Here is a 19,770-nt window from a genome sequence, read left to right on the forward strand (position 1 = left end):
TGGTCTCTTATCAAAAATCGGTTAGCGTTTTTTGGCATTATTTGTTCTATTTTTTTGTAATAGTATGAATGTTATAATACTTCTTGCATAAAATGTTTTATAAAAAAAAACAGATTTATTTGAATTGCCAATATCTCAAAACAGGTTTTTGGCGCTTTTCTCTTATTGCGTAACTCCGTCCAAATAGTCTGTTCGTAGGAAAGCATAGTGTCTAAATCAGTGCGCTGTTTTATATAATAATAATAATAATAATAATAATAATAATAATAATAATAATTATTATTATTATTATTATTATTATTATTATTATTATTGGCGACCGGATAGCTCAGTTGGTAGAGCAGCTGACTACGGACTGAAAGGTCCGGGGTTCGATCCCAGGTGGTGACAGGATTTTTTCTCATTGCCAAACTTTCAGAACGGCCCCGAGGTTCACTCATCCTCCTATAAAGTTGAGTACCGGATCTTTCCCGGGGGTAGAAGGGGGTCAGAGCGTGGTGCCACCACACCACCTCATTCTAGTGCCGAGGTCATGGAAAGCATGTGGCTCTACCTCCATGCCCCCCAAGCGTCTTCATGGCATGTTACGGGGATACCTTTACCTTTTATTAGCCTATTATTATCATTATTATTATTATTATTATTATTATTATTATTATTATTATTATTATTATTATTATTATAACCACTACATAAAAATATTCTGTGGCTTTCCGTCCAGAGAACCCCTCACTAGGAAAATTATTCTAAATTTTTCAGTTATCTACGCTTTAGTATTTTTGTTATGAATTTATTAAGAATTCTTGGCGCTTAAGGCTATTATATTACTTAAGACAATAGTAATTTATGTAACTAGTGTATAATCTTGTTAATTTTCACGAGGGTTTTTGTAATGAAGATTATACACGTATTACATACAACGTTTTGTGCTATTCTAGCATTAAAATATGTAAAAAAACTATTATACATTTAAAAGATGGAATGTTGTGACATAGTAGAGACATGAGTACTGGATATGACGTAATATATTACATGGTTGCTAAGTAACCGTTTCTAAGACTATGTTAATTTGTTGTTGTTTTGAAGCTTTTTCTGACAGGTACGTTGTATAAAATTGTGTTGTGAAGGCGGTTATGACGTCATGGAATACTAGTTGTTAGGTAAACTTTTCTGGCACCAGTGCCAGAATTAGGCGAATTGTGCACATTTATAGCGTCATAACAAGCGTGTTTTAATGCTAGGATTGCATAAATATTTATAAAAACAGATTAATGAAGATAATTTTTACTGTAATGCTTTGAGCCCATGTCTTCCAAACAATGGAGCACTCTTTCTGTTGACAAAATTGCGTTTTGTCCTGGCAAATTCTTATCATTGCTTTTATAGGGTACCATAATAGGGAATTCAATAGTTTGGGCAAACTCCAGGGACTTCACTGGGTTCTCTATTCAGAATGATTAGACAGATTCCAAGACAAGTTTTAAAAGTTGAACAGTTCGATGTCAATTAGTAAACAAATGTCCAGTAGGTGTGATATAAATCAACACACTGCCTAATCACAATTTTATATCTCAAGAAGTATTTGGACTGCCTCCGTGGTCTGTTGGTCAGCATGCTGGCTTCCAGAGCAGGAGGTCCCGGGTTCGATTCCCGGGCTAGGCTCTCGGTGAATTTTTCTTGCTGGAATTCCCTGGGTGTCTAGAGTCTGGAAATTTGTATGAATGTGAGTGTGATTGTGAGTGTGCCGGGTTAATATAAATTAACCAATCATCACAATAAAAAAAAATACGTCAGGACTGTCGCTGGGCTGTAACCTGAAGACACGTTTCAGTGTCACATTGTTGACAAGTAACTCCATCTGTTAACACAACCATAAAGCATCTAATAGATGCTATAGCGTTACCAACAACGAAAAAAAAAAAGTATTTGAATTAGATTATTGAAACCTAATGTTTTTGTGTGTGTTTTCTTCTTTTGAATGAAAGAACATTCCAGAAAATGTTGTCGGTCTATTTCTGAGACACCTTACACCTATATTTCAACACTAACCACATTAATATTAACAGATGAGTACCGAACTTGATCAAACCAAAATATTTTGATGCATTTTAGATAGCTTAACGTATTGTAACATTGTAAAATTCCTTTGCAAAACGAAAAGTTACATTTGTTCGGATCAGATTTCTGAACATTTAAAGGACAAAATTAAAATTATTTCAATCATTTTGTTATCATAATAGACTGCCCTCTTAAATTGACTAGGCATATTGGGAATTTAATAAATGACTTTCCCAAAACACGCTATTAAATGTTTCATAAAAAAAAAACAATTTTTATCTCGAAAAGGAAGCAAAATCGAGTAAAATTGTATTAAACATTTTCGTTTGAAATATTTCAAAGAATAACCTCCTGAAATTAATTATATTAGTTACGATTCACCCTGTATAGTGACAGTGGTTTTGATGGCGAAGGCAATAATCACGAATAATGATGATGATGATGATGATGATGATGATGATGATGACCTTTCTGAATGCATGCTCTGTTCTTATTTTGTCGGAGGTATCCGAGAAAACTGTGGAGTAGTAGGGATAGGTTATCGAACCTGAAACCCCCAATTGCGATGTCAATCGTTCGGTCAAATTTGTACTGAAGCGGAAGAGAGAATACCGTGAGGGTCGTTGGTTTGGGCCTCTTGGAATTCCAACGCTATTCCGAAGCGTGAAGTGGGTCGAGAACTGCACTCCAGTGTCCGTGATGCTATCCACTGTGATCGAACAGAGTTGGCCATGCATCACACTGCGAGCTGTGTTGGTCACTGGGTTGCGAGTATCGATTAATTCGAGATATCGCAACTGTTTCCACTTGGTTATTTAAATAAAAATGCCAGACGCCTTCTCGAAATTGGTTAATAAACCACTTCAGTGAGACATTTTTAGACCTGTTTATAATTACGTAATTGTTTTGTCTGGAGTTCGAGTCTAGAAAAAGTAACGGTGATTTATTAATGGAAAGACAATTGAGGTGTGCTCTGCAATAACAAGATTTGTACACATTCCTCGGTATAATAATAATAATAATAATAATAATAATAATAATAATAATAATAATAATAATAATAATAATAATAATAATAATAATGGCTTTATTTAACCTGGCAGAGTTAAAGCCGTAAGGCCTTCTCTTACACTCAACCAGGATTAAAACTTGCTTACATAGTTGAAAATGAAACTGGATCAGAATTAAGTAATTACATACTGATACAATTTAGGTACATAATGAGATCAAAAGAGGTAGTTACATAAAAATTTACCTCATAAAATAAAAATAAACATAGTGTGGAATACATATTAATGATGTTGGAATCAAATACGAATCACATAAAAACAGTAGCCGATAATTCAATAAAAAAAGTACACAGTAAAAATAAAAATAAACACATTAGTATACATATTAGTATTAGATTACAATAAAGTAGGATTTACATAGTTAAACCAGAAACCGACAATTGAATAAAATGTACACAAAATATAGATTAATAATAAAAAAGAACACAGTGGGATAGTCGCCACAATTAATGTATCAAAATAACAAATTCAGTAACGAGATTTTGACGAATAATACATGAAACTTATACATACAAACTATCAATAATACTAATTCAAAACCTCAGATTTACAAAGGTCCTTCTTTGTTATTGAAAACAATGTTACTTTTACTTACTGCCAAACACCTACTTCTTACGCATACCTTGTTATTGCAGAGCATCCCTTAATTTGAAAATAAAGTTTTAATTAAACTAGACAGTTTCTCTGTTGAATTGTACAGGGTGTTTCAGAAATACTTTGACAAATCTTGGGGGTACGTTCCTTACGCCAAAAGAAGAAAAAAAGTTCATATAAACATATGCTCGAAAATCATTAGTTTTTTAGTTATTAACGAAAGAACATAATGAAATATCTGTTAGATGTTGTCAGCTTGGTAGCAAGTGTTGCATCTTTAATCAATTCAGAAACTCATAACAAATGTTCAAAATGTTCTCCTCTTGCTTCCTCTGCACATAGCCATCTAGGATTGCATCAGCAAACTTGTATCGATATCATCATTCGATTATCTAGCAACATTAATATTATTATCGGTTACAAACTTAGGTGAAGTTGTTGGATTGTACCTCGAAACGCGTTGAACGTAAACTTTCATTGTTAAAATTTCAAGTGCGGGAAACTTCAGTTAAATAAACTAGGGTAGATGAGGGTAATTGTAAACAGGGGGTAATTGTAAACAAATGCTTTGAGAAATACAAAACTCTCAATATAAAAATTTTAAATCGGGGGTATACTTAAATTAACATGTTGGCTAACCTATAAAACAGTTTGGCGCCAAATAGTCGTTCACAACTAAGCAGTTGTGAACGAATTTTTTGTAAGAGTCTACAAAAAAGTTGAGAAACAATTTTGCTTCGCCTTCATTTTTGGCATTGTAAGTAGACGTACAATGTTATTTTTTTAAGAATAAGTTGTTTTTATGAGTAATGTACAGTAGTTAACATTTATTACAATGGTTTTGAGACCTCCCATAACCTCAGTTCATTGAATTATGACGTGTTTACATTTGCCCCATAGTTTTAATTGCTTGGGGTAATTGTAAACATGTTTTACTACGGTTACATTTCGTACTTTTCAGTAATCAAAGAGACTCCCACCCAACTACACTGTAGAGGATTTAGAGAGGGTTGTCACAGATGTGAAAAATAGTAACTACAGTTATAGTGAAGCTGAGGAGAGGTACTGAGTTCCTATATCGTCATATATCGTAGGTTAAAGAGACGAAATGTACCAGTGACCAAAATTGGAGTTGAAAGGAGTACAGCTCTTTCTTCTGAAACAGAACAAAAAATGTTCCGTGTCTGATAGCCCGTGCGAAAATTGGTGTTTACAATTATCCCCCTCTCAAAGGGGTAAATGTAAACAGGTGGGGTAAATGTAAACTAGCAATTAAAAGATGAAAAAAGTCAACCTTATTATTTTAAACCCATTTGCAGGGAAAAGAAAGATCTAAAAATAACACAATGTTTGTTTGTCATGCTTGCCGTTACTGAGGGTTGTGTAATGTTGAAATATACAGGGACATCATTTTATTTTTACTTCAATTTTTATTGTACCTGAGTTTTTTAATATACTTCACTCCCACCCCTTCTACTAACGAAGTTCAACCGTCCTCCACACAGAACCAAGGCCGCATAATACAGTCATAATAGCCTTACGGTCACAGTAAACAGTAAGTTCCAAAAATATGTTCGCGTCTTCCAGTGACGAAAGAGCTTTCAATATTGAATCATTTTCGCACAGGTACTGTCGTCCATTTCCCTACGTCGCATCCCGGTTTCGCCCACCCGCTTCTATTCACCTCTTTGTAAAGGCTAGTGGCTGGGCTGTCTTAGCTCTTTTCTGAAAACATTAATTTCTGTTAGAAGTTGGACGTCTACGTAATATTATACAACTGTTTAAAATAACTTAAATAAAAGGGCCTCGTTAAGTAACTGTCACGTGATTTTCCCCCTTTCTACGACCCTGCGACATAACCACTAGGACAGACAGTAGATTTCGGATCGGGCAGAAGTTAAGATTGAATTTGCAGTACGTAAGGTACTCTTTTATAGAGTAAGTACAAAATTATTTCAACATGAGTTACTGGTACGAAAGACGAAACTGGTAATTGGAATTAGGTGCAATAGTCTATAGTGCGATAATATGCACATTAGAACTGATGCCTGTATCGAAATGAACGGCCACCATTTTCAAAAATGTGTTTAAATATTCATATTTGATTATTTTTCAATTTAAGTTCATTCTCTATAGTGTACGCTAATGTGCTGTAGACAGTATAATATACACTGCATAGTGAATACGTCCGCATGGACAGCTCAGTTCGTGAGTAAAAACAGTCATTTCGAGCACGAGCATATGCTCATTTCGGGTATCTATTCATATGTTTTCAATTCAAATGTAAATTGTAAATAAATTTGTAAATTTGTAATATTTGTAAACGTAATATTTGTAATATTGTACTGTATTTTGATTAAACAAAAACCTAATGAAAATTATCAAACTCAAAATCACGATATTTCCTAGTTTACGTAAATGGATGAGCTACTTTTCTTCCCTCATATACATAGTAAAGTGATTTGTTTGTGTATTACGCCAGTATCATCTAACTCCAGTCGTGAAAGGGGGTAGCATCCGTTGATCCAAAGGTATAGCCAGGTTAATTTTTTATTTTACTAGGTTATTTTACGACGCTTTATCAACAGCTTAGGTTATTTAGCGTCTGAATGAGATGAAGGTGATAATGCCGGTGAAATGAGTCCGGGGTCCAGCACCGAAAGTTACCCAGCGTTTGCTCATATTGGACTGAGGGAAAACCCCGGAAAAAACCCTCAACCAGGTAACTTGCCCCGACCGGGAATCGAACCCGGGCCACCTGGTTTCGCGGCCAGACGTGCTAGCCGTTACTCCACAGGTGTGGACAGCCAGGTTAATATTAGAAATGTTATTAAAAATAAAATGATGTCCCTGTATTTGAAATCAGTGAAAAGTGTTTACAATTACCCTGGTCTACCCTATAAACAGTGTTATTTGCAACATGAAAGCGGAACTGAATTGTTAAATGCATAAAAAGTAGCATAGAAAGTATGTGTCGTCCTCATACCACCAATTCTTATCTTCCATTACCATTTCATGATTGATCTATTTTATCCCGTGGTAGCTAATCAGACTTCCTGTGGATAGTCCCTGACGTTAAGTAAGAATTGCCAATTACAATTTCAATTGAATTGTACACCAGTTTAGTTTTTCGGTCGTGGGTCTCCAGGTGTGAGCGCACACTCGCTTCTCTTACTTCAGTTATTTATCATGCCGGAATTAATTCCACGTGACAATTCCAGTGTCAGTGATGATGTATAAAGCCCGCTACGAATATATAGTTCTATAGCACGCATACAAACAAGTACTTGTAATGTATTGGTCTTTTCCTTCAGTCTATTGCAGTGTGACGTACGTTCCAGTTTCCTGACTTCCTACACAGTGCCTTACTCTGCTGCAAGTCATTTTGCATATCTTAGTAATATCGTCTTCAAGGGGAAAAAATATATGATTAAATTTGTAACTTCAGTTTTCATGACGATTACTTAATCATTCTTATTGTACTGTGCTGCTATGATCTACAGGGTGGGCACTAGGACGTGATACACTGCGTTAGAAAAAGCGTAAATGGATTAGGAGTTTATCCTCCATCTGTAATATCTCTCACAAGTAAAATGGGGCAACTGTTTACGAAAGTTTAGCAGGTGTATAGGAACTATACTTCTTAGACAAGCTCGTCGACTGAAGAGGTGCATTCCAAAGTGTCCTAAGTCCTTTATGTTTAGATTTTAACATGCTTTATTCACGTTTTAAATTATCCTTTTCAAGCCTATATATAACTGTGCAAGTTTATTTAACAGGCTGTCCTAAGTATTGACTTAGATCCGTTTCAAAAACACATGAAGAAATTAAGGGCGTTAAATTTATTTTATCAGTTTTTGTCACTGTTCTCATAACTTGTCATTTGGACTTAGGCCAGTTTGGAATCCACCTCTTGTATAATTAATTGTAACAATTAAAATTATTGCATTTGCTCGATTGTTACTGTCCTATGTTTGCTTCAGTGCCTCAAACTTACAGACAAAAAAACTTTGAGAGTTTTATGTTCATCTAGCACAAATATTACATTTCTACCTCTATTCATTCAAAAAATATAATCCTCTGAAACACCACCACGACTTTTGGGACACAGTGTAGACTATTATAAGACGATAGATTCAATATTTAACTTACCGCTGTGCTTCTCATTTCTATTCATCCTGTATGTATAATCCTAGATCATATATGTAACAGATAACTCCTCGCTACGTTAAAATCGGCAGCACTTTGAAGAGGACAGCCGCCAGGATCGCCACCCGTCCGCCGTAAACGAACACGAGATGGCAGCGCAGTCGCTAATGCTATTCAAATGGGAATGATGACGTGACTCCTTATGTAACATCTAGATGGCAGCGTAATAAACCTGACAAAAGTTGTTAACCTTAAAGCCTATAAGCCCGACATATCTGTTACATATATGATCTAGGGTATAATCTCGAAATAATGCTTAAGGTTGCACCACTGTGGTGGCCCAGTGGTCATACCTTCTGCCTATCATGCAGGCGGCCCGGGTTCGAGTCCCGCTCAGATCTGGGATTTTTCATTAAAAAATCCATAATGACATTTCTGGCGGACAAGGTCGCAGTTAGGGTTTTTCTCGGGGTTTTTCCGTTTCTCCCCATATTAGGCACCTACATCATTCTGTCACCATTTCGTCGCCATTCCATAGCATTCCCCGATCGCCGGCTGACGATGCACGGAGGGGGCTGGCCTAGGGACGAGAGGTTGCCTGCTCGAAACCTGGATATGCAGTTTACCTTAGTGTAGTCAGCCGGTGTGGGTTTGGGAATGCGCCTAGCTTGAGGGTTAGCGCAATAGATCGTAACAGGTCGCAGTGCTGGGCCATAGTGCTCCATCCCGTAAATTCCATTCCATTTCATTCCATGCTTAGGAGTATTTTTTTTCGAAGGCAATGTGGGACGATAAGATTCGAGTATAAACTACAGCCTTACGCCCAGAGATCCGTGTAATGGTGAAGAATCGGTAGAACGGAGAAAAATTCTCTCCGAAACCGGGATTCGTACCCGGGTTTCCAGCTTTACGTGCTGGCGCTTTATCCACTAAGCCACACCGGATTCAAGTTCCGATGCCGGATTGAATCCCTCTCAGTTTAAGTTCTACCTACTGTGTTCCTCTTTGTTGGTCTACCCTCGTGTACCGTGTCACAGTAAGTGACAGTAGACACAATGACCAACCACGTTACAGAGGTGCACTCATTATGAGTGACTAAGTGGCCGGGATCCGACGGAACCAATTCTTCACCAAATGAAAACGCATTGAAACTCCATACGTACTTCGATACATCATAGTAATATAATCCGTGTAGTGTTTATTCCGAAGTGCCGCGGTATTTCGACCCTGCAGCATTAGTAGGTATAGTCATTACCAGGCTTCGAGACTTGGGACCCGATGGAATAAGTTTACTGTGCATGTACTATACATTGTTGACTTGCTGCAGGTAGTCAAAGGTAGAGATGTGTTGAGGTAACAACGTTGCTATTTAGAATAGAGTACGGTAGTATGGGGGAACACACATATGGACATTCTGAAAGTAAATATACATTACACAATGACAATGTCAAAAGAATGTGAAAAGCATTTATTCTCCTGTCTTTTATAAGCATTTGTTTAATTATACACAGTGTTAATGGTGGAAATAAACATGTAGCAATTTTAATTTCTTCATTTATCCTATTGGTCGTCTTTAGGAAGTGCAGTTACAGTACCGAATTGCAATGTACTACAAGATACATTTTCAGTGTCTCAAACGTACATATTTTTCGCTTATCTGCCAAACACAGTTTGTACTGTGAAAAGCTGCGCTCTACCTCGCATGACGTGATAGGAGCAAAACGAAGAAACCTATCATCATTGCAGTCTCTAAGAGACAGTCATTTTTCTCGAGTGACTCTATGTACACTAATATGCTGATTATATTACACAATGTTCCACATCCGTTATTTTTACATAAAATTGATTTCCACTTCTGTTTTACACGTTCAGTAACCGGTGTACTTGGTGTCTCATTAATTCTCTTTGTCATTTCCTCAATTAATTTGAGGGTTTCCGGCATCTCTTGCTCTGACTTTTCTAACAGTGTAATAGTTTCAGACAGAGTTTGAAAATAGGTTTGTATGGAAACCAAATTATTCATCAGAATCTTCAAATCCAGAGCGTTTTCCTTTGCGTATTTGTTGGCATTCATTCTACAGTACCCCCACCCACTGTACGGTTTACCACTATACTCAGTACGCAGTTATGCGCATTCCCCACTGAACTGCTGTATTGGGTCCGAAGTCTTGAAGCCTGGTCATTACCTATTTAATCGAAGGTTGGAATGAAGGTTGGGTGGTACAAACTTTCTCCGTTAGTTAAGAGTCCTAGGGTGTTGTGTTCATGTCTCTTAAAAGTAGATCACTATGAAACATTTTCTGACTACACTGATCGGCATGAAAACTATGTCGCAACGTTTAATGGAACACCCAGTATTTTTGCAGTATATGAACTAATTAATTTCTCCTAACAATAGCAGAAGTCAAGAAAGAACACGCAAAGGAGAGGCCTGAGTTTTTGTTGTTTTCTTTTTGCTTCGTGTCTTGCGTTATGATTCACATCTCCATGCGCCACTAAATTATTTCTCGACAGTGCATGTAATTGTGCCACATATATGTAGATAGTAACAGAACCAAATAAATGCCATGAAACTGATATAATTAAAAAAAGCTACTGTAAATTAAAAAAAAAACATTCATCATGTGTATGTAAATTTTTTGAGGAAGTAAAATTATTTAGTAGTAGGATGCTAGAATAAAATGCTGTAAGAAATAAAATAATAATAATAATAATAATAATAATACAATTAATTCATTCATAGTGTTCTCCCCAAGGGCAGGTCTTTCACTGCAAACCCACCTTTCACCAATCTTTCATATTTGTTGCCTTCCTCTTTGTCTCCACATAATATGATCCATATATCTTCATGTAGTATATACAATCTTCATTGGACTCAATGGGGATTAGTTAATAAGGCTTTGTTGATTCAGTTTCATTTTTATTAAAACAATTGCATTCCACTTCAAGTAAGTTATATATTAAACAATCTCTGATGCGTGTCTATTCATTATCTCATACAGCAGAAGCTATAACATAACCTAAATAATATAAAAAAGATAAATTATAGAAAAGTTTTAATTAAGGATGATTAAAAAATAAACATGAATATTTTTTTATTGAGTTATTTTACGTCGCTATATCAAATCTCAGGTTATTTAGCATCTGAATTAAATGAATGTGATAATGCCGGTGAAATGAGTTCGGAGTCCAGCACCGAAAGTTACCCAGCATTTGCTCGTATTGGGTTGAGGGAAAACCCTGGAAAAAATCTCAACCAGGTAACTTGCCCCTACCGGGACTCGATTCCGGGCCACTTGGTGGTTTCGCGGTCAGACGCGCTAACCGGTGACTTGAATTATTTTAAATTGCATCGTTATTGATAGTACAATGTTGGCAAACAAAGAAACAAATGCTAGGGAGGTAATAAAAACAAATACTAGAAAGGTGATAAAAACAAATGTTAGAGAGGTGATAAAAATTGTAAGATAAGGAGCCCATGATTAGTTCCGCACCGGTTTTTGGTCAAAAGCAGTGTGACGTGGTATAATTGTTACAGTCAATGAAAAATTCTAGACCTGAATGGGACTCGAACCCTGAAGCCTTTCTCTCTTATACCGAATTTTGCACACCTCTACTCCCTCTTACTTATCTGTCCGATTCCACAGTCTTTCTCGGAATCATAACTTAAATACTCGGTCACAATATGATAACACGCTAGAAACACCACTCCACACATCATCTCTTTATTCTTCATCTTTCACTGTTGCTACTTCTCGTCACTGGAATTCTCTGCCGCCTGAAGTCAAGGGCTGCCGAACTTTAATTTCCTTTAAATGTAAATTAGAAAAATATCTTATGATGAGTTGCCAGACCTAACGCGTTGCAAATATTTAATGGAATGTGTTCCACTGCATTTATTTTTATTTTTTATTTTTATTATTTTTTTTTGTTTCTTATTTTTATTGTGTAATCATGTAAATCGTGTTTATTTATCACTTAATGCCAACATGTATCCCACTGTTTTGTTTTTTTTTTTATTATCAATCTATTTTTTGTATACATTTTATTCAATTGTCAGTTTCTGGTTTAATTATGTGAATCCCACTAAATTGTAATCTAATACTAATATGTATACTAATGTGTTTATTTTTACTTCTACTATGTACATTTTTTATTGAATTATCGGCTTCTGTTTTTATGTGATTCGTATTTGATTCTAGCAACATTAATATGTATTCCACTATGTTTATTTTTATTTTATGAGGTAAATTTTTATGTAACTATCTCTTTTGATCTCATTATGTACCTAAATTGTATCAGTATGTGATTACTTAATTCCGATCTAGTTTTATGTTCAACTATGTAAGCAAGTTTTAATCCTGGTTGAGTGTAAGAGAAGGCCTTACGGCCTTAACTCTGCCAGGTTAAATAAAGCCATTATTATTATTATTATTATTGTTATTATTATTATTATTATTATTACATGTGTTTATGATGGTTAATATTGGCAGGAAGACCACCTTAAATCGTACGTAACACAGTTATTGTTAGACCATGAACATCCCCTTAAAGAGAGCTGATTGAATAGCACAAACTGTTTAGTGGAATTCTCGTACATGCTGTGTCGGCTGGAAGGTCTCCCTGTATGAATGATACTTGTGTCCACTTCCCCGTACTGAATGCAGTGGCTAGAGGGGATGATTGCTCCGTGTGTAGGGATGACTGAACATGCGGGGGTAGTTGTGATGATAGCCCCATCCCCCTTTCCGAGCCAAGGGAAGTATGAACAAGGGTAGTTTTCTGTATACAGTAGCACTTGGTTCAAGTGATCAATTTATTGAAGACAACGATAAGTCCCCAGTCTCCCTCAGTCACAAGGGTTGCTGCTAGAAGGGAGGGTTGGATGCCGAGAAACACCAGATCACATGTTCACTAGAGGGTGGCCGGCCGTAGCTTCAGTTTAGTTACTTTCGCGTCGGGGGTTGCGACGGGGGTTTTTCGGAACAAGTTCTCTGCTTTGCACGTAATAACAAAATTGACGGTGGTACAAACTGGGTCTTTGAAGGAGAATTTATAGCCGTGAGTTATTTCCCACCCTTCGTCTTGTGGTGTAAGATAGAGACACTCTGATCTGGTTTAAATTTTATCTGGCACGTTGCGTCTCTTGGGTTTCTAAGCAACCCAACGGAACAGTAAATCTAAAAACCTACATTGACAATGAAAATTGAACAAAACGTAAACATATTGTATTTTGGTGTTATGCAGTAGACCAGTGTTTCTCAGACTTAGATTATTAGCACTGTGGATCCCATTTCCATAGATCAGTATTTCACGCACCCCTTCAAAGTCGTCAATGGAATGATGGGACGTTATTTGTTTTATTTATTGCAAGCAAAAATTACATACATTAACAAAGATTTCACACTACTATTGTAATACTCATATATGAATATTCTTCAAAATTCAAAATTGAGGGGTTAGCTGGAAGAAAGACGTAACTCAGAAAACACAGCTTTGAGATAATCAACAAAAACTATCTGTACCCTGCATCTCTTGCTGGAATATGACACTATTGATATATATTTTATGCTCGACCATAACGAAATGTAGTAATTATACACCTGGTAGCAGTCCTTTAATGCACGTCACTAAAGTACACCTACTCATTAAAGTTCAGGTTTTCGATTATTCTCGGATATGCAATCGAAAGTCAATGAGGGAAACGTCACGGAGGCTGGAAATCCAATACTGTCGCAGAAGGTTATGTTCTGTTACTATAATAATTAGCGTTAATTGTAAATAATATTCAGATAAATTCAATTTGTCATCTCGTTTTTCAATTCTAAATCAATTTCCAGGTTATATCAAAATTAGTTCATGTTACATTACATCAAAGTCAATGACATTATTGTTCCTCAGAAAAAATCAATACTTTCGCGTCTGCGCACATCTCACAATTTAAGAGCTATGAACAAGGTCACTTCCGATCTTCTGTCAGATACAAATAAAATTAATACTTCTGAATAATTTCAAGTTAGAAATATGGTCGAGCATAAAATGTCATATGAAACTTGCCTATAATGGTAATTAAGACGCTCGTATGAAAATTATGAAACTCGCTTGGGCTCGTTTCATAAACAAACATTCTCGCGTCTTAATTACTATCATTATAGGCTCGTTGCATGATGTACTATTATTGTACGGTAATACGTTCTCTTGGGTGCTATGTATAGACATTTCGCTAGCCCGCGCTACGAGCGTGCTAAACTAGCCCCGGCTATCGACTGATTACTTGTACAGGATTCATATCACATCATATCGCTAACACTGGTTTGTGAATACGAAAAATGTTACTTCGCTGATCATCCACCGGAAGCCCGCGCTAAGAATGTCTATGAATATGGCCCCTTGTGATTACAATGAGTTCCATTGTTAATGTTTAAATATTGTACGAGAATGAAGCATTCACTTTTTTTAATTACGCCCTTCTTTCATAGAAAAGGGTTGAAAATACTGCAATACTGTTAACTTTTCTATATTTCAACAGGAAAAGCTAGATATAGGTCTATACTACAATAATGAAGATAATTACAATGTATCGGAGGTCTGCAGCGGACGTTTTCGCTCGAGCGTCAAGTAGTTCATAGCATAATCCGATAGGTAGCGCACATGCATGATGGGTAAAATTGTCACGAGCGATAAATCCTCGAACGCTATAAGCCGAGCGTTAGACATTCGTTCTTGTTACAGCGATGAACTGTGTAGTAACATCATAGATGTTTATCATTTCAAAACTTTGCAGTGTTTAACTAACCTCTCCATAGTAGGCCTACAACTATAAAACTTGCTTTAAAATGTAATATAAATGTTGTAGGTAAATGTTCCCCCCCCCCCCACACACACACACACAAGAGTTATTTTGTTTTTGCAACATCTTATAGATGTTATTGGATGTAAATGTAATTATTATAAACGGAGAACACAATCACGATAATGCAAGAACTGTATCAGGTTTTCTAGTAATAATAATAATAATAATAATAATAATAATAATAATAATAATAATAATAATAATAATAATAATAATCTCTAATAATTAGTGTATCAATCTTTACGTCTGTAACACTTGTGCAGCATGATTATTCGTTGTATTATATTTTCTGTGACGTTATCTCTGCACTAATATTGTTATTAATCTACTGCTATATCAATAATATTTTGTAAAACGTTTCTACATTGTCGCAGTATATAAGCGGAACACTATGTATGGACCTATCATATTATTTATGAGATAAATAAAATATTGAATAATTATTAATTAGCAATAATAACTGTATATCGAAGTTTTTCATACCATTTTATTTATAACTTCATGTTACTGTTTTGGTACGTTCCATTGACTGTTTCATTAGACGTTTGCCATAAACGCAGAAAATAAAGCCTTATTTTCACCGTGTGAGCAAAACATATATGTATCTTATCTGTCGCCTTCCATACAAGATAAGACATGTCGGTGATATGACCTTGTACTGTGCTTCTATTTATTACGAGCGTATCAGGACCGATCGTATCTCACTCGAGAGTGCGACACTCGACCGAGTTCAAGCGAGCGATTTAACTCCAATGCAGCACTCTGCAATGTATGTTCTACAAAATATATATATATATATATATATATATATATATATATATATATTTACTTACTTACTTACTTATGGCTTTTAAGGAACCCGGAGGTTCAATGCCGCCCTCACATAAGCACGCCATGGTCCCTATCCTGAGCAAAATTAATCCAGTTCCTACCATCATATCCCACCACCCTCAAATCCATTTTAATAATATCCTCCCATCTACATCTCGGTCTCCCCAAAGGTCTTATTCCCTCCGTCCTTCCAACTAACACTCTATATGCATTTCTGGATTCGTCCATACGTGCCACATGCCCTGCTCATCTCAAACGTCTGGATTTAATGTTCCTAATTATGTCAGACAAAAAAATATATATAATATGTTCGTTTACTAAATTGTTATCACATCATTAAAAATAATTAATCCCACTTATTTCACGTTATCATTTTAACTGAAAGTACTTAGAATATATCTTACAAACACTATACCACTTTAAGTGATCTAATAACCTAACATAAACAACATCTAGAATCTTGTGAGGCCTATTGGAGTGTTTGCCTCTCATATCTGTCATTACAGTATCACCTATTTTCACTATATTTTGTACAGTTATCACGCGTTTCTTACATATTTTAAACAATAGCAGAATAAAGGACTTGCATAAAAATTCTTCTCTGTCATGATACTGTCTATCCAAGAACATTCTCGATGTTGTGGTTTTACAGTTGTTTGACGTTGCTCAATGGTCCTCCTCTCCAAATATCCCATAAAAATATAGCTATCCTTTTGGTTTTTTATTCCAGTTTCCGAAAATCCTCAATGGATAATGACTTGTTTCTGCGTAGACATCTCATACTCCTTCTGGCAGCAACTGGCTTCAACTTCCTACATTCTTCTGTAACTTCATCCCTCTTAGCCCCAAATATTTTCCTAAGCACCTTATTCTCGAACACCCTTAACTTCTGTTGCTATCTCGAAGTGAGAGTCTAAGTACTATACCACATATAATATTGAATGGGATTATTGTTAAATACAGTGAAACAGTTAAAAATCTTGGCATTTTTATGGATAGCGATTTAAATTGGAACACTCAAGTAACACACATTTGCAAAAAAATATTTTCTCAACTTCACTCCTTGTTTCATATAAAAGAATTTCTACCATTAGTCTAAAAAAGAATCTTACTCAGACGCTCGTAATGCCCCATTTTGATTATTGCGATTCTTTGCTAACTAATGTAAGTTTACTCTTAGCTGAGAGACTACAACGTGTTCATAATGTGTGAATACGATTCATCTGCAATACTCGTAAATTTGACCATATAACACCTTCCCTCCAGTTACTTTAATGGGTGCGTCTGAAGGAACGAAGAACAATACATTCACTGTCTCTTCTGTTTAGAATCATGCATACTTCTACTCCGAATTATCTGTTATCGCGCTTTCAATCTCTTACAACTCTTCGAAACCGACATCAAGCACTTCTTTCTATCCCTCATCATAGAACGTCTTTATACTCATCTTCCTATACTGTAGAAATACCTCGCCTCTAGATTTCGTCACCTAATGACGTCAGGGACTGCCGGACTTTATCACAATTCAAAATTAAATTGGAAAATTTTGTCTTAGTTAATGTTTTTTAGGTATTGCTAAAGGTTTTGATTTGTGTTTTTTTCCTCTTTCTTTTTTAATCTATATTAAAATTGCAAGTTTCTTGTTTATATTAGTTAATTAGTTAGGATACAATTAATTATGATACTTAATCACTCATTTAAAGTTTGTGTGACTGCAACCTGTGTAGCTATATTTCTTGTGTAGCTTTACTTTGTTTATAGTGTTCTTTTTTCTCTCTTTGTTGCTTTACTTTGTATATAGTGTATTTTATTCTGTTTATTTCTATTATTGTATTTGTATTCCTGGTGTAGTGGAAGAGAAGGCTGATGGCCTTAACTACACCAGAATAAATAAATAAATAAATAAATAAATAAATAAATAAATAAATAAATAAATAAATAAATAAATAAATAAATAAATAAATAAATAAATAAGTAAATAAGTAAGTAGGTAAGTAAGTAAGTAAATAAGTAAATAAGTAAATAAATAAATAAATACATAAATACATAAATAAATAAATAAAGTTAGTTACACAACCACACAGAACAACCGGTAATATAAGTATATTTTATAAATTTTTAGTTTTTTTGAGAGCAGAATGGATGACAAAATAACAGGCATTTCTTCATATTTATTCTGCATTTAATTTCCTTCCGAGTGTCATTTATATTTATTATTATTATTATTATTATTATTATTAATTTATTAATTAATTAATTTATTTATTCATTTATTTATTTATTTATTTATTTATTTATTTATTTACTTATATACTTATATATTTATTTTTTCCTTTCATATTCTAATAGATAAAAACAAGTAAACTGTTATTTCTGTATATCTTCACACTTCCCTATTTTTGCAAGCTGCATATTTTATTTTCATTGGAATCGATCTGTCTTAAACACAGTAAAAACCATACGTTATGTTTACTGGAAAGCCTGAACACGTGCAGTTCCTTTAATATCATCCATAATGTTTGCAGACTCTCATAACCCTTCAGACGTCGATACTTATTTATTTTTTATCTTTAATTTCTCCATTGTTCCATAAAAATGTCTACAAACTATTTAATTACGTGTAATTGACGACTAAACCAATCAAGAAACCGTGGTTGCGCAGTGAAGCATTTAGGGAAGTATATGAATGAGCTATGACTTCTTTTTGCAACATATTATACGAAGATAAAACAGCTAGATAATTCTTAGTAGATTGAATATTGTTGTCAAGTACGGATTTTTTTCGTTTTGATTGAAGTAGTTTTAATTACAGCGATTAAACGTTATTTTGCATTATGAATTCATGCCTTTCTTTGTTGTTCTGTCTTTGATCAAGTAAATGAATTTATATCCCATAGTTTCATTATCATTTGTGTATGTCTCCTCTGACAATATAAAAAAAAATATTGCGCCAAAAGAAACTCATTCAAATAACATTCAATTGTTATCTTATGCTATACGTAATTATTTCGAGTTATTAATTGTTAATAGCCGATAAATGATTCAACATTTTATTGTACAAAATGGAACCAATGGAAATGTTTTCTTCTATATTTATTTTTTTAATTCATTCTTAACATAATTATTAATGATAAAATTAATTTTGTGCGAGATCATGCGTATTTGCTTGCTTTCCGCACACAACCAATACGCAGTAAGTGTGAAATACCACATTCAGTATTCCCAACGTAACACACATAACAATTTCCCTATTCTTACCGCTTAAGCGTCATATTCATTTTACTGCTTTAGGCTTTTAATATATTATTTTTAGAGACGTTCAATATAGTAATAATTATAAATTGGAAACTTACTACTGCAATTTCACCTAAATTGCACTGTTAATTATTGTTTTTAAATATTTGCAAAAATTAAGTAAACTCTACAACACCACAAAGGTTACTGCATTTGTAATGCAAGTAACATTAAGGAAGCCGTGAAAAAATCAACAAGATTCCAGACTCAACATAGAGTGGGGGGGGGGAAGACAGACGTATATCACGGCCTGCTGCAGTATAGTAAACACAGAAAACGTTTTATAGGAACAATGTTGAAGACAGATATATTTGTTTTCCAAAGTTGCCGTCATTGAACAGAAACCAAGATGGAGATTTCATTGCAACTAATTAAAAATTCCTCTTTCAGGTATGTAATAAACGATCTTCGCACAAAATAATGTACGATACACGAGCGGTATGTTTTCTTTCAATTCTCGGAAATTAAAAAAGCTCAACTACGTTTCGCTTTTTCAAACTTTTCCTCGAACATGAAAACTTCAACTTACCGCTCTTGTAACGCAGATTACTATTGTGGCACACTAGTCCATAATTGTTGAATTTCTCCATGGATACTAAATACCTAATACAGCCCGTTATACCTTTAAGGCCTAAGAGAACTTTTATAGATCGTAGGACAAAAAAAAATATCATACAAATCTCTAGATTAAATTGGCAACAACTTACCTTCAGCTTGTTTGTCTTTAATAACAACTTCAGAAGGAATTTCCGTTTCAACAGATCCCGACATCATTTCCAACATGATAGAACAATGTTTATTGAATTCAGAGACTGCTAACTTAACAACAAAGAAATAATAGCAAATACCTTACTATAATAATACCGGACAGCTAACAGTTTTACGTGCGAACGACGATGGTGCTGCTACCTACCTGCCGGG

This window comes from Periplaneta americana, chromosome 15 (genome assembly GCF_040183065.1).
Source record: "Periplaneta americana isolate PAMFEO1 chromosome 15, P.americana_PAMFEO1_priV1, whole genome shotgun sequence".
NCBI lineage: Eukaryota > Metazoa > Arthropoda > Insecta > Blattodea > Blattidae > Periplaneta > Periplaneta americana.